Source organism: Homalodisca vitripennis, unplaced genomic scaffold, assembly GCF_021130785.1.
Source record: "Homalodisca vitripennis isolate AUS2020 unplaced genomic scaffold, UT_GWSS_2.1 ScUCBcl_313;HRSCAF=2038, whole genome shotgun sequence".
Classification (NCBI taxonomy): Eukaryota; Metazoa; Arthropoda; class Insecta; order Hemiptera; family Cicadellidae; genus Homalodisca; species Homalodisca vitripennis.
In genome coordinates this window covers 164,167-181,201 of record NW_025776583.1, presented here as the reverse complement: position 1 = coordinate 181,201, position 17,035 = coordinate 164,167, and positions in this window count along the sequence as shown.

Genomic DNA, 17,035 nt, shown 5'->3' with positions numbered 1-17,035 from the left:
GCTACTCTTATAAAACCTAAAAAAAAGTAAAGTTAATAAAAGACTTAGAACTTAAATTTTCAATTGAACATCTTATAATGTTCATAAAAGTGAAATTAAACTGCTTCAGTGATGTTTAATGTATTTAATATCAATTACCGACCCAATTGCACTATGATAGTACTATAGTACAGTAAAAAATTGTTATTTGAGATTGTTCATTGTGTACATTGTAAGATACGCAATAGAGAAAACTTGTAACATTACTCTAGTTTATCGTGACATAGTGGCGTATCTTCACTTACGTCGATATGTTTTGTCGGATTAGGACAAACTAAAAATATTACCGTTCACAAGACGTAGTGACGTAAGTTAACATACGCCATTATGTATTTTTACAAATTATATATATATATCAGTTACGCCACACCCAATGAACTCGATATCTTTGTAACGGATAAAGATACAGATACGTCGTTCAGACTCGTAGATAGAGCTCGCGAAGCTTTGTATTAAGACATCAGTATCTCAAAATGTGAACATTTGCAGTTACGTCGTTATGTCTTTTATACGACGAATGAGGGATTCATGGCATTGCTATACTGCACAAATCCCTCATCTTCAACTATTGAAAATGGTTGAAAATCTGCAGTAAACAATTTTAAAAAAGTTCATCAATTTTGGCTTACTGACTCATTGTAATCTTTCTATTTGGTTGGACCTGCAGCATCCGATGTTTCCAGTCCAGTGGATGTGGATGGTGGATCTTCATGGCAATGAGAATACTTTTCATTTGGATGGCTAGAGGACTGCAGCTTGAGTTGCGTGCCGGGACCGGAAGACACAGCAGTAATTATCCTCATCTTCGCCGGTGAAGTCCTGCCCTGTTGACCATCAGCATCAACAGCATCATCGGGTTCGATCTGAAAAAATTACAGACCATGTAGGATACTAACGGAACCTGTATAAAATATAAACACTACCTAACCTATCAAAATAATTATTCTTTATAGTTCGTAGCAAAATTGTACAGTAAACCAGGGAGATATAAGTGGGGTAACGAAGTTTGCACGGTACTTACGTATTATATCGACTACACCCCTACATTTCTCCAAACACAAAAATTCAACAAAAACAAACATTACCAAACAAAAACTAAACTGTTTATTGAAAAAATTTCTTGATCTTCCTGAAAAAGTACTCCTCGGTGGTTGGCTCTGGAGTTTTGTCCACAGTGTTCTTGGGTCCAGATGTCTTTAACTTTTGTATCCAAGAATGGTGCTCTGTAGGAAAGACATTTGACTTACATAACTTCAGCAAGTCCTTCTTCTTTGCTTCTGAGATAGAAATCTGTCCAGAATAAAGATTCTTAAGATCGCACTGCTTTACTGGTCGACCTGGTTTGTTTTCCACCACGCGTAGTTCTTGATAACTGTCCCCCTTACAGTTATAACTGAATAGCACAGTTCCAGGTTTCGCTTTTTCATACCGTAAACGTTTTATTTTCAGCCAGTTTACAGTTTTTCCATTTGAGTCAGTAGTTCTATTTTCAATAGTGTTTTTTGCTAGATCTTTTAAATCAATAAAGTCGCTAAACTGAAGTTCTTTTGTTAAATACTCGTCTTTTGTTGGCTTCTTCCTTTTGTGAGTATGCCTGTTAGATCTGGCCATAGCAAAAACTGTTAACCAATCTCTCATACACATTATGGAAACATTTTGTTGTGCATGCTTTATAGTCTATTGCACTGTGCATTGAGTCCACTTCCATTTCCGTATGCCCCTTCTCTAAAAACTTGTGCTCAATAACATCAAATTGGAAATATTTTACTACGTACAAAAATAGCGCTGCTACAAACTGATTCCTATTTTGACCTCCACATGTATCAGAATACAGAGAAACTTCCTTAACATGTGCAGGTAATGTTTTGAACCACTGTAGAAGACAAGTTCCGATCTCACAACTACCTCTCTTACCGTTATTTTCACTCCAACAAAAACAATAAGCTTTGTTAGGTGGTGCTGCTTCATACACTGTTAGGTTGTAAACACACAGTTTTCTACTATAGTACACAGGACCAGCATTTGAAACAGGAATTTGTAGAATCTTTTGCAAGTCAAAACTCGCAGTAACGAAAGCTGGATCCTCAGTTGCTCTTTTTTTGTCATAATCAATGCTGTCGTTCGCTTCGTTTTTCCTGACAGTGTGTTCGTCATACGAAGCTTGGAGCAGTTTCTTTTTATCGTCAGTAGCACTCTCATAGTTCAGACATATAAGACACCTGTCTTTAGAACAATGAAAAAAACTTAAGGTTGTACTCTGTACAAAACACTTTTCTGTACACATTCTCTTTTGGCACGTTTTCTTCATCTTTGTACCGTTCACTGAAAAGATCATACATCTTACTTATGGAAAGCAATGAATCAAAGTACATTTTCTAGGTGTCTTTGTGACAATAATGGTTCTCCATTGTTGTGAAAGTTTCAATATGAGCTTTCATTTTATTATTCCAATCTTGAGAAGTCTTGTTCGTAGGTTCTTTACGACCTCTGTTATCAGAGCCTTTAAAATTACCAGTTAATTCAGATTGCATAGAAAATGCTGTTTTCAGAGGAGCGTTACTAATTGAAAGGGGTTAAAAAACTGTTTACATACCCTAACATTTTCACCCTCTTTCACAAATAAATAGAAATAGCTGAACATTTTGCCAGGTTTTTTAGAGTCATCATCTCGTTTTCTTTTTCTTTCAACTACGAATTTTGTAACAAGGGACAAAATTAAATTTTTTTGTTGCTCGAATGAACTCGATGTAAATTCTGTACAAATTTCCTTACGGATATTTTCGCTGAACTTGGACGTACATTGGAAAACAAACTGTGAGCAATCAACGGCCTTAGGGATTTTAGGTGGCATACTTTTTCCTTTTTTGGCTTTGTACGGTAGGCCTAGTTTTCTATTTGATTTATTTACGTTGACTTTCCAGGTTTCTGGGTGAGGTTTGCTCCATCTTTTTCTGGGTTTTTTTTAATGGTTCAGTTTCAGGAGTATCAGCGATAGTAATGATATTTATTTCAGGATCAGCCACATCACCATTTGCTTCATGTAATGTAACCTCAGGGCAAGATAAAGCATTTGGTAAAGCAATGTCATTTTTAATATTTGGGTCGGCCTAATAACAATATTGCCAGTAGTCATAGGCGTAGGCCTAGATTCATCGTCAAACTTTCTTTTTAGTACAAGTCTGGTACTCTGTAGTTTTAAATATTTTCTCAGTCTTTTAGCAATAGGATCCGTTGTTTTAGGTAAGTATTCTGGATGTGCATCTGAGTCGTATACTAAGTCAGAATCAGATTCTGAGGAACTAGAAGATTGGTTCAGGTCCTTAGGCCTACATTGTGAACTACAATTATTACCTGGAATCGAACAAGATGAACTTAACCTAGTTGTTTCACCACTGTTTATAAACAACTGATTGGTTAGATTTGTATCATGTTTGGTTAGGTTCCTTTCACTTAGTTCATTATGATTGTTAATTTCTAACACTTCATTTCGTTTAGCTAGTTCACAAATCAATTTAGAACGTTTCATTTTCACAATTAATTAAAGCACTTTATTAATTATCAATATCCTTACTAGTGCACTTTACTAAAGCCAATGTGATACAGATACAATCACAATGTATACACAAGAGGTAAAACCACTCACATGCCTTATAGGTTAAAAACACAGCTGGCTCATCTAGCCACAGCAAAAGTGATAGAGGTAAAATCACCCAAAGTAACTTGGGTGGTTTTACTTCTACTGAATATAAGTAAAAAGAATAAAGAATGTTATTTTCTTAAATTTCAACAGTTAACAAAATGTACACTTTTATCTCAACATTTAATAATTCTCTTGTCAGGCTGACCATTATTTTATTACTTAACTTAGTAGTTTTGCATTGAAAACAGCCTTAACTATTACAATATACAGTATGTACATATTACAGTAGGTAAATATTGACACAAGAAGGAAATTTAAGAAAATCTAGGGCCTCTAAGGCAAGCCTGTTCAGAGGTTCCTTTACAGTACTTACAAAAAAACAATAGCACTCAGAAAAAATTATTTTTTAAGAAAATTGACAAAGATGGTCTCAAAAAAACAAACATGTTGTGCCTTAGCAAAAAATTTATCCACAGTTAACAAAATAAACAAATGCAACTTGCAACAAGAGAAAATAACAACACCTGACTTCCCGTACCACCATCCACAAGGAAGCAGAACATAGATTACAGATACATAATAAAAACAAAAATATTGACTTCACAACTGTATTAACAATAAATAAATATTTACATACAAATATTAACCATACATTACTGATAAACACTGATCATCTGAATAAGTAAGCTATTGTATAATATTAAACAAAAACTCAATATCTTCCAAATGAAAGAGCCATGATTTTAGTCTATTCAAAAAAATATTTTTGTTGTATGAATATTTAATATAATCAGGTATTTGGTTAAAAATCTTTGGTGCGATAAAATTATATGTTGTAGTGTAAAAAGATATTGTTGGCTTAGGTATTGTAAATTTATTTGCATTTCTTAATCTCAATTTATAGGTATTTACATTGGCTGGAATATTTACACTTCTACAGTAAAAAAGTTTTAAGACTTTGAATACATATAAATATCTCAGAGGAAAAATTTTTAGGTCTAAGAACAATGGACGAGAAGGTTCATATTTAGTTTTATTTGAGATTATTCTTACCAAATGCTTCTGCCGTAGATATATTGAGTTCAAGTAAGAAATATATGTATGTATTGCCCCAAAATACTATTCCATACTCTATTCTGCTCTGCACCATTGAAAAATAAACTGTACGCAAAACTCTCTCACTACACATACTTTTTAAAAAATAGAAAAACCTTAGGATTTTATTTATTTTACTATTTAATTTACTTATATGTATCTTCCAATTCATTTCACTATCAACATATACACCTAAATACTTTATTTCACTGGTTTTACCCACAACAGAACATTTACTTTTTTTACAATGAATTTGTTGACTAATACAATCTGCACACCTATATAAAATCGGTACTGAAAAATTTACTTATTTTTTTAAAGAAAAATTTATGTATTTTGTTTTTTCAACGCTCAGTTGCATATGATTCACAGTGAACCACCACTGTATCGCATCAAGGTCACGACTCATTGCTACTCGTACTGAGTCCAAATCCTTGCTGGCATAGCACAAGGCAGTATCATCCGCAAAAGATGTTAAAGTACCATGAAAGCGAGCATTACAAAAATCATTTATATATATTATGAATAAAATAGCTCCAAGAACTGATCCTTGTGGTACACCATTTTTAATTACACCCATGTCACTACATACAGCATTAATTTTGACACATTGTTTTCTCTTCAGCAAGTAACTCTGAAACCAATCATATACAACTCCCCGAATGCCACACTGATAAAGCTTTTCCAAAAGAATATTATGGTCAACTGTATCAAAGGCTTTTTTGATATCTAAAAATAGGCCACTAACATTTTTTCCGTCATTAATTCCATCATAAACATTGGTCATAACGTTTAATAAGGCATGTTCAGTGTTTAGTCCGGATCTAAATCCAAACTGTTTGGTACTAAAAAAATTTGTTTTACTTAAGAACTTCATAAGCTTATGCTTCATTACCTTCTCAATAACCTTAGAGAAACAAGAAAGCAATGATATCGGACGATAATTACTGCATAATAAACTGGAACCACTCTTAAAAATTGGTATGACAACAGCATTTTTTAATTTAGTTGGAAAAATGCCAGTTTGGAAGCTAAGATTAATTATATACAGAAAAACATCTAAAATATTTTCAGAAACTTCCTTTAGTGTACAAGTGCTTATTCCATCAATACCAGGCGCAGTGTTATTCTTTAGAGATTTTATAACACACAGCAACTCTTCAGCTAAAACTGGTTCAATAAAAATCGAATGAACTTCCATTCTACATGGAAAATAATTGTTATAGTGCATAGACAAGAAATTATCATTCACATTTTTGTTCAAATCTAAATTATTCACTACATCTAAGAAATACTCATTGAATCGATTTGATATATTGTGTGAATCAGAAACTGTCATATCGCCTATTTCTAGCCTTATCTGACTTCTATTTGCTTTATTTTGACCTGTTACTTCATTTATTACTTTCCATGTTGCTTTAGAATTTCCTTCACACTATATAAATTTGTCTCTATAGAAAACGAATCTTTTAATAATTTTTATATCGTTCCGTAATTTATTCCTGAATGTTAGGTAATAATTTTTAGGCTCTCGTTGTAAGGATGCTTTTTAACATGACTGAAGAGTAAGTTTCTTTCTCTTAATCCTCGAACAAATCGCATTATTTATCCAGGGTTTAATTTTCTTATACTGAAAAGAGTTCTCGACGATAAAAGTTGATTGATTTAACAATTGTTTGAAATATAGAAAGGAAAGAGTCAAAAGCAGCCGACACATCAGAATGTTTGTATACATCCGACCAGTCGGCATTATTTAACATCTGTTTGAGGAGAGCGTAGCATATACGTGTGCGGGTCGCGGGAGGGTGGAGGGCGAGACCGGCGGACAACCGCACCGCCACGCTAACCTGAACCATAGAGTGATCCGTAATGCCGGCATGTATAACCGCGGCATCCACAGAAACCGTTGTTCTTGTTGGCCACATCGGACATAAACATGATCAATGCAGGTCTCGGACTCATCTGTTACTCGTGTTGCTCTTCGACTAAACACTCAAACCCGTTTACTGCCATCACTGTTTCTATAACTGTCAGTATCCGCATTTAACTCCCTCACTCCCACTAAATTTATATTTACATCTCCTATCCAAATTAAATTTCTAATATTTTTAAAATTCATATTTAGATTACAAAAAAATTGTCGAAGTTCATTTATAAATACTTCCACAGAGTGAAAAATTAATCTATATATATTGCTAATAAATGAAAAGTTTGATTTAAAAATTCAAAAGAGATTAAAAGAATGTCAGCTGTATCGCACTTCAACATCTAGGCATTTAACGTTTACAAATGTGTTTTTAATGTAAACAGCAATTCCACCAGCCCTATATGTTTCATTGCACTTAAAAAAATGTTTATAATCCGGTATTGTATAAAAATTTGATTCTATTTCATTGATCCATATCTCCGATAAAATAATTTATATCTGGCTCAATATTATTCGCAATAGCTTCAGCTAGAAAAAAATCAAAATTACTTCTTAGGCTTCTTATATTTTGATGAATGATTTTAAATTTTTTATCTATATTTTTTTTTAAAGAGAAAATAAACTTAAAGGTACAAATACATTATAAAAATACAAATTATAAAAAACAAATTCCTCATTGATATGAAAACACTAGCCTACATCTATTTTGTTTTGTGAAATGGGTTAGAAAAAAAAAACTTACAGTTTTTCAAGGTCAGCCTGACATGTTACTGTTGTAATTGTCCCAGATTCTTCTTTACGAAGGAAGATTTTTTCCACCTCGCACACACAAGTACTTGTACTGTTTGTCCCGCTTGATCTCCCGCGCCATCGCGAACAGACGTCTTCTCGCCGGTGACAAGGCCTCGTTGATGTATACGGGTTTATCCACGTTCAAGTTCATGTGCCGAGTCGAGAAGTCCCTCTTCACACGGCGTTTTCGCAACAGTTCATCTTTGTCGAGACGTCTCACAAATTTCACAATAATTCCGGGCGGCGAGTTATTCGGACCCGTTTTCTTGCCCAACCGATGACACGCATCGATCATTGATTCGGTTAGGTTAAAGTCCAGGGCCCTTCCCAACCTCCTTCACGACGCTCACAACATCTTCATTCGGCTGCATCGGTACACCATGGATTTCGACGGTATTCATCCTGGAGTATTGTTCCATATCCTCCACACGCCTTTCCAACTCCGACACCTTTTTGCTCAGTATTCTATTTTCATCAATCAGGTTATCTATAATTTTTTAAGCATTTTTTCAATTGTGTTAGTCTGCTCCTTCACACTTTTTTGTATTTTCTTCCCAGCTTTTCATTTAAGGCCTCATAGGACTGGTTGAAACTGCTCTCCTGCTTCCTTTGGTTTTCAACTATTTCATTATTTTTTTTCATTAAATCATCCAAAGTAAATTTACCCTCTTGTGCCTCAGAATCAAATCTTAAGCTCTTTCTCCGCGTTTCACTGCAGGTGGGCAATCTCCAAACCAATCCATCTTGGGTGATGCATTCCACATCCGCCTTGCTCATTTTTAAGCAAACTCCGTGGAATTCCTTGAAAAACAGTCACTGCACTGTATCTTCACTTTATTACCAATAGCTCTTAAGCAAATACCACAATTTGCCATTGTAAATCTGTTGCTGTAAAAAACGAGGTGAATATAAAACAGATAATCAAATAGCCTATAACGCGAATAAAAAACCCCGCAAATAAAACTACCGGGCACGTTTGAAATAGTTTTGTAGGTTATGGTCGAGACCGGAGCACTATCTCTAAACGATCCGTCTTATCTGAGCGCTGACTCATGACTCATGACCCATTGACCCAAAACCATTTGGGTAAAACTTATTTTGCCCATCATTCTTGTTAACATGAATGCCCATCATTGTTTACTATTGTTAACAATGACATGGGTGGTTTTACCCCTTGTAGATCTTGAATTCCACCATCTATAGGTTACAAAATCACGATTTCAGAAAAAAATGTACTTGGGTGATTTTACCAGGAACCCCTCGATATTTTTATACTGTATCGTATTTCAATTTGTGAGTTTTATTGCATATAGACTTTATATACATTTTTGTCAACTTAGCCTAGTGTTCATCTCGAACGTCCTCCAAAACTACTCCGTCACTATCCTCTTGTTCCACATTGTCAATAGGCTTTAGTTGTTGGTAAAATCCGTGGTAAATCTCGGGATTATACTTCAGGAGGTGCTTAATATCCTTAAATTTCTCTGCAGAAATTCCATGACCTTCTGGATGTAGAAGTTCGGGTGATTGTCCAGAAAAGTTAGGAGCTACTCCATTAAGCTTTTTTCGCAAGTCAAGTTGATAGTATGGTATATCCTTGTCATGAGTATACTTGAAATACAAAATGCCTGTTTTGTCCTGTTTAACTTTAACTTCCATCATTCTCAGCCAAGAAACAGTTTGCTTTTGCACATCTTCTTTCCGGTTTGTGATTTGATGCTCCAACGTTGAAGTTGACAAGAAGTCGTTAGCAGACATTTGTGTAACCTTAAAAACCCGTTGATTCTGCTTTGATGATTTTACAATTTCAACAAAGTCTTCAAAACTGTAAACAGTATCTCTTTTGCAAATTTTATTTTCGATTTGGCTAAAATCTCGGTCGTTTGGCAAATAGCTATGCCCACTTACGCAGAATTTGTGGATAATTGTATCCAAGGGAGCATCGGGTTGCGCAACAAGGTGCATATAGGCCAACACTAACTTTACATTTCGGTTTTGGCCACCACAATCATCAGACCAAGCTATCAACTCATTGCAACATTATCTTGTACATATTTTTTAAGGCATGATGTTATTTCCTGGGGACTACGTGTCCCTTTCGTGGACGGCGTGTAGCAGGATCACTCTGATGACAAAGACCAAGAAGGAATGCATTTTGAGTGCTGTACGATGATGTTTTACAAAAATTTTCAAATAATCTTTTTCTTCTTCCTTCATTTATTTTTTCATGACACTTCAATTTACAATTGCAGGGAATATTTTGAAATATCTTTTTTCCACTGTTTTACCCTTTATGTTATTGTATTGCTCACCGGAGTTCCTTAGCCTTTTATGTTTCTGTCTAGAAGATTCTCCTTTTACACTTTTACGAGTAGTCTTCTAAGCCCTTTTTTTCCTCTTGCTTGAATCATTGCCAGCCGTTGAAGGTCTATCTCCACCAGCCGTTACAGGATCCCCTTCATCAGCAGCAGTTGTAAGTCCAGCTTCTGAAGAGCTGTCTTCGTCCTCCACCGGTCTATCTGAAAAAACCAAACAAGCTAATTGTATTGAGACATTAATGCAGCCTCTGGTAGGCATAATATGGGAACTATTGTTATAATAATAGAATAGCATAATATGCTAATAAAATTTATACATTAAGCATCTTAAGTTCAAAATGGGCTAAACTTCAAAACAAAATATTGTGCATTGCTTATAATTCAAATTTGGAAAAAGATATTTAACATTGGGATTGTTTATTTTTAAACCCTAATAGCTACAATAACATATTTTTGTAATAAAAAGTGTTGTTTTAAAGTAACTGAATAGAAAAACCACCAATTATAAACATTCAAACCATTTTACAGTTATGCCTAAATTAGACCTAGTTTGGAAACATAGCAATAAAAATTTGCTTTACTAATAGTTTCAACTGTGTGTTTAGAAATGTTACAGGAGTATTTTAAACTGTTTAGTCTATATCTAACGAAAGAACAAAAACTAATATACACTAAAATTATTGTCATAAGGTCAAAATATAAACATAACATCATGACAACTTACCTTCTTCAAAATCAAAGGGAATGTATTCCGATCCAGAATTTTGCAGAATGGATGGCTCACTCCATAATTCCTTATCACTGGGATTCATTTCCCAAAGGAACAATCAAAATAAATCTGAAATGTAGATTTAAAGACAAAAAACCAGTGTAAAAATATAGGTTAGACTTAGATGTCAACTCTGTTTACTCCCATTGTGGTGTGGGAGAATGGTACAAGTCTAATTGTTGTCTGCAATAGTGGTATAAGTATGACTAGTACCAGTATGGCTGTGAGCAAGAACAGCTGATTGCTGGCAAGCATAACAAAAAGTGCTTTAACATCTTTATTATCCATATTTGACTTATACCACTCTGCCCACAAATAAAATCAAAACTTTTTATCAATAAACCCATTTTAATTTGCAAATAGAGGTAGGACTATACAGTTACATTTCCATGATAATAATAAGAGTAAAATTACTTCCCATCATAAGCTGGATCAGGATACATGAACTCCTCAGGTCCTAGACCATTCAGCTCTGGGATTTTCTCTTTTTTTTTAACCGTCACCTTTGCAGAAATCCATGCACCATTGTAAGAACATCTGTATTGGCACTTGGTACTTCCTTTTACAAACTGAATCTCATTAATTGGTCTGGTTTTGAAAGGACATGTTTTCTTGTAGGTGCCTTTTTCTTTGAGGAACTTGGTCCAATCCCTAATGATGTTTTGTTCTACTGGAAAGACTGTGAAGGGAAATGGATTCTTCCTAGTATTCTCAAGTACTGCAATCCATTCACTAGGCATTTCAACAACAGTTTTGGCCTTCACCAGGCCCATGTTTTTTTCACACTCCATCTAACTATGACCTCTCATAGGGTAAATGACCTTAACTCTGTCTGATCTTTCAACAATGTAATCTATATAGTGAAGGTATAAGATGACTGGGTAATTCTTGTTCTGCCCAGAGCACGAGTCGCAGAAAATTGTAAGTTCCCTTTTTCATCTAATTTTACAGTAATATAATGGTTTGCAAAACTTATTATTTCATTAGCTCCTTTACAACCAACGACTTCTGTATAGGCATAAAAAAGGATTGATTGTCAGATAATTGGTGTATGTTAAAACTATAAAACGATAGTTGACGTTTATAGTATACATCATTCGTACGTATATTTGGCACAGGAAGACTTTTCTGAAAATCCATGCAAATACTCTCTTTTCTTACTTTCTTTTCTGGATTCTCGTTTCCGTGTAAAAAACGTTGTAGATTTCATTTTATGAACTTGGCTTTCTGTAGTGAGTGTTTTTATTTTGTCTTCAATCGATGACTTCTCCTGAACAAATGATTCAGAAAGCTCTTTTTTCAAAACATCTAGCTGTGCTTTTATTTTGTCACATGTGGAACATGTATCTGTTCGTGGATAGCCGAAAGAAATATTGTAATCTTCATTAAATATTTTTCTGTAAGAGAGACTTTTAAATGTGGGTATTTCTCAGCAACATTGCATAGAGTTTGGAAATAGACAAATCTTCTGGAAGATATATTTTGTTAGTTTTTTCTTTACTATAATGACTTTCTCTTCCTTTTAACCCTCTCCCGATCACATTAATTTCAGGCGCTCACGGCAGAACAAGACCTATTACTTCGCGGCGGCGCGTTACGGTGAGTGCTCAGCGGCCTATATTGCTTGCATCTATTCTGTATTTTAATTATTTTATAGATGAATGGATAAGATTAAAATATATTTAGTAATAAATAAATAAATTCTTTACTTACCAGTCATTGAAAAATCTCGACTCCTTTATTTTGATGGTACGTGAGGAAACAGGGATGTTTACAGAATGTAATGTCGCACTGCTTACAATTCCAATAGCTTCTGATTGGTCTGCCAGAATTAGTTTTCTTTTTGTTATCACGACAAACCACACAGATTGTTGCACGTGACTGTTTCTCCAAAACATGAGGGGTGTTTGGTGACACTACACCTATCGGTAAACTCCGCTTTCTTCCTAACCGCATCCGCGATGTGTAGTTGCCAATGAGGTGCTCAACAAGCTTTCTGCGAAAATCCAGGTGTGTTTGACCGTGTTTGTTTTCTGCAGGTAAGTTAGATAATTAATAAATAATAAAAGAATTTACAATAGTGGTATTTATAATAAAGTGGAACAAATATTTCCACCATTTCTTTGATGGCCTACCAACACCGTGGTAACTGCGATACTGGTCTGATTTATCTACTCTACTCATATTTTTTGTGTATTTATTTACTATCGCAGGACAATTTACTTTTACAATTTCATTGCCCTTTCCTGTTTTTCTATTTATTTCTAAAGTTGTCTCAGGATTGGAATTAGTTGAAAGAAATAAAACTTCTCTGTTATCTCGCCAAACAGTCGCAATAACCTGGCCACTCTGCCTAAACACACTATCACCCCTTTTTAGCTTCAACGATTTAGGTTTTTCTGACTCTCCCACATGAATAAGTGTCTTTTTCTTACAGCATAATGGTTAAATTGAAAGATGAAAAAAGTTATCAAAGTAGACATGATGGTTTTTACCAATAAATGGTTCAAATACATCCATCACAACTTGTTCTCTCAATAAAAGTGTATTGTTTTTTCTTCTATCTTACCCAAATATACTTTGCCAAATAAAAAAGTAACCACTTTTGCTACAAGTAGACGCCCACATTTTTATGCCCTAAACACGATGCGCTGGTGACCTTATCTATGGATATTCAAACCACCCCACCCTTAGGGCAAGAATTCGGAGTAAGAGACAACGATCCAGAGAAAAAGCGACAGTTGTCAGATTCTGAAAATGAATCGTATATCAAACAAAGGAAAGTGGAAGAAAAAGTAAACGCTGAAAATATGAACGTTCCACCTCCACTATACCTAATCGTAAGTCATAAGGATGAGGGCAAAACTCTAACGAAGGTTAGTCCTTTCCTTATAAACAAAGCTTTTGTTTCCTCAGGCGGTCAGCCTAAATCTTTAAGCAAACTGAGAAATGGAACTATCTTGGTGAAGGCTGCGAACTACATCCAAGCCAGGAAGTTCCTTCAGATGACAAGCTTTTTGATCAGGTGGAAGTCGTTGTTCAACCGCACTCCTCACTGAACACCTCCAAGGGGATCGTCTTCTGCCGTGACATGATGGAGTGTAGTGAAGAAAAGATCAAGGACGAGCTGCAATGCGAAGAAATGGTAACCGATGTGGTCAGGATGCTTCGGACGGAGAATGTGAGAAAGGTTCCTACTCCTGGTCTAATTCTGACCTTTGCATTTCCCCAACCCCCAAAAACTATTAAGGCTGGATATTTATCCCTGACTGTACGGCCTTACTTCAAAAATCCGCAGCGGTGTTCCGTTGTCAGAGATTCGGGCACTCTACTAAGACGTGCTCGGGCCCTGAGACATGTTCCCGTTGCGGTGATGAAGGCCACCAATAAGACGGATGCAAGAACGACGTCTGATGCGTGAACTGCAAGGGTAAAAACGCAGCGACCTCTAAGGAATGCAGAGTTTACTTAGAGGAAAAGGAAGTTTTGAAGATTGTTACTCTAAACAAACCTTCCTTTAACGAAGCCCGCAAAGAGTATAGGAGAAGAATCGCTCCAACCCCTAAAAAGGGAGTCTTGTACTCCGAAGCTGCTTCAGCCCCAGTCCAATCCGTACAGTGCCCGTCATGTACCGCTTTGGAGGGTATGGCACTCAATTTAACAGAGCAGGTTGTCGCTTTGGTTAAGCAGCTTTCAGCCGGTACCGGACAAAATCCGTTGGCATCCACCAGTAATCCTTCCCAAGCAGTCTACACGCCCCATACTAACTCCAACACACAGATTCAAGCTCGCCCAACAGTTACTCCTAATTTCAGAGATAAGGTGCAACAAAATACGAAACCCGTCTTATCTTTGGAAGAGATGAAAAACTCGCCAACAAACTAAAAAAGAACATACAAACAAAATCAGAAAATAGATCCAAATTCCTAGTGAAAAAGACTAATCCATCCTCGTCCAGATCCTCCCAATTAACACTTGATGATGATATGGTTGAGGACCCTTTGGAGATGCAGACAGAGTTCCAAACTGTTCATGGTAACTTTTGTCCTGTATCTAAACAAAGAAAAAAAAAATACGATGAACTAGCACAAAATAAAATATATAATATAATATAAAATGCTGTTACAATGGAATATTAATGGTTTGGGAAGCCACTATGAAGACTTAACATTACTTATAAAGACAAGAAACCCTAATTTTATTTGCCTACAAGAGACAAAAATGTCTCCTCATACTCATTTCAAACAAAATGGTTATGACATCTTTCGCCTAGATCACCACCAACAAATTGCCTGTGGAGGTGTGGCTATTCTAGCAGATTCTTCTGTTAATGCTAGAGCCTTGAACATCGACACAAACCTCCAGGCAGTAGCAGTTTCAATCGATGTTCCTTTTAAATTAATCATCTGCTCCATATATATTCCACCTCCCCCATTTGATTTATCTCTTGATGATCTACGTGATCTCTACAGCCAACTCACGTCTCCTTTCTTTGTTTGGTGATTTCAGTGCACACCATCGCTCTTGGGTTCCAGCCGTTCTGATTGGAGGGGTAACATGGTTACGGGATTGTGGGATGAAGTGGCAGCGGTTGTTCTCGATGACGAGTCGGCCACTTACATGTGCCCTAGGACTGGCATATGGTCTGCAACGACCTGTCAATCTGCAGTCCGGTCGTGGCAACTCGAGTGCATTGGTCCGTGCTTCCCGACCTGTCAGGGAGTGACCATGCGCCCATTGCCGTGGCTTTTGAATCCTTTCCGTCTTCGACAGGCAGGTGTCCCAGGTGAAAAATTAAGAGGGCTGACTGGAACGAGTACAAAAAGAACATAATTTCTAAAACTGTTAATATCCAATCAAACGACATAAATACAGCCACTATATTATTTACATCCAATATTATAACATCCGCAGAGCGGAGCATTCCAAAATCCTCGGGTTCACCAAACAAATGTTAGGTATCTTGGTGGTCTGAAGAATGTTCGGCGGCTCTAAAGGAACGTCGAAAATGTTTGTTCAACAGATCACCGAATGAACAAAATTTAAGTAGATACAGAAGAGCACGGGCAAAAGCAAGACAGGTTTTTAGACAGAGACGGCGCGGCGGCTGTCCTGGCTGGGCTACGCAGATCGAATAAAACGAACTACTCCTGCATCTGATGTTTGGAGGAAGCTTCGATCTGTTTGCTGTAAGACCTCCCCACCTTCTCTTATTGCTCTGAAAAATGGTACCGATGTGGTAACTGATCCCTTTACAGTTTCCAATTTACTCGGCTCAAATTTTGCGGAAATTTCAAAAACGTCATCTTACAATAGGGAGTTTCAAAATGTCAAAACAAATACAGAAAGACATCCTCTAAATTTAAATATTAATAACAACTCTCCTTTAAACCTTCCCTTTACCATTGATGAACTTGATTCATCACTAAATGCGACATCAAATTCTGCTCCAGGTCCCGATAATATACATTATGCTATGTTGCGGAACCTGACGGAGGTTGGAAAACAAGATCTTCTAAAATTATATAAGTAGAATCTATTTAGAAAACATATTCCCTAATTCTTGGCGTCGTTCACACATTATCGCTCTCCAAAAACTGGGCGAAGATCTCCAGGAAGCTATAGACCAATTTCGTTTACTAGAAGTCTCTGCAAAGTACTCGAAAGGATGGTCAACAGACGTCTTGTTTGGTTTCTGGAAAAAAATAACCTTCTTTCACTTTCCCAGTGCGGATTCCGACAAGGCCGGACTACAAGTGACCATCTACTTGCCTTGGAATCGGCAATCCTTAATTCCTTTATTGAAAGAAAACAGTTGATCGCTGTATTCTTCGACATTTCTAAGGCTTATGACAAGGCTTGGAGAATATTAAATGCTTTAATATCTTGGGGTGTAGGGGGCCACATGGTTTCTTTCATACAGGGCTTCCTGTCGGAAAGAACCATACAGGTCAAACTTGGGACAACAATTTCCGATTCATTCACGCTGGAAAATGGTATTCCACAAGGTAGCGTTCTAAGCTGCACTCTGTTCGCCATTGCAATCAATAACATATTATCCTGCGTTACCCCTCCTGTGCGCTGTTCTTTGTTTGTAGATGATTTCTCTATTTACATCTCTACAAAGAAGTTAGCGGTGGGGGAGAGAGCTTTACATCTTACCATCAACAGGCTAGAGCATTGGTGCGGAGTTACGGGTTTTTCATTTTCGCCAACTAAAACAAAAGCCATAGTTTTCTCCAGAATGCGTACTGTTGAGCAGCCAACTCTCTCTTTGCTGGGTCAGAGAATCTCTACTTGTGACACTATCAGATTCCTGGGTATCACGTTTGATACCCGGCTAACTTGAGTGTCTCACCTGAGTGACTTAAAAGACCGATGCATGAAGCGCTTGAACATACTGAGAGCTTTAAGCGGAACAAAATGGGGGGCTGACAGGACATGCATGCTCAGAT